The sequence below is a fragment of the Octopus bimaculoides genome, chromosome 3 (assembly GCF_001194135.2).
Source record: "Octopus bimaculoides isolate UCB-OBI-ISO-001 chromosome 3, ASM119413v2, whole genome shotgun sequence".
In the NCBI taxonomy this organism is placed as follows: domain Eukaryota; kingdom Metazoa; phylum Mollusca; class Cephalopoda; order Octopoda; family Octopodidae; genus Octopus; species Octopus bimaculoides.
In genome coordinates, this window is record NC_068983.1 from 40,887,366 (window position 1) to 40,887,771 (window position 406).

The window sequence follows — 406 nt, forward strand, 5'->3', positions numbered from 1 at the left end:
TATATATATATATATATATATACACACACATATGTATCGACATCAATATACAGAACGAGATACTGCAGCACCTTAGGTTTCAAGGGCCTACAGCTATTCAGTACCTTCCTAAAAATCTTAAGGGACCTACATTGGGTAGGTGTGGGTGTATTCAAAGCAAAACTGGATCTCCTCCTGTCAAGAGTGCCGGATGAACCTACCTCGCAACCGGAAATGCAAATGAGGCTTGCGACATCAAGCTCTCTCATTCACCAAATGCCACGCATCAGAAAAGGTTTCAAGTAGTGAAAGTGAAGCAGAGATAACAGCGGTGCCCCGGTATGGCCCCCAACTCTCGAGCTGAAAGTAGTAAAAGATAAGAAATAATATATATATATATATATATATATATATATATATATATATA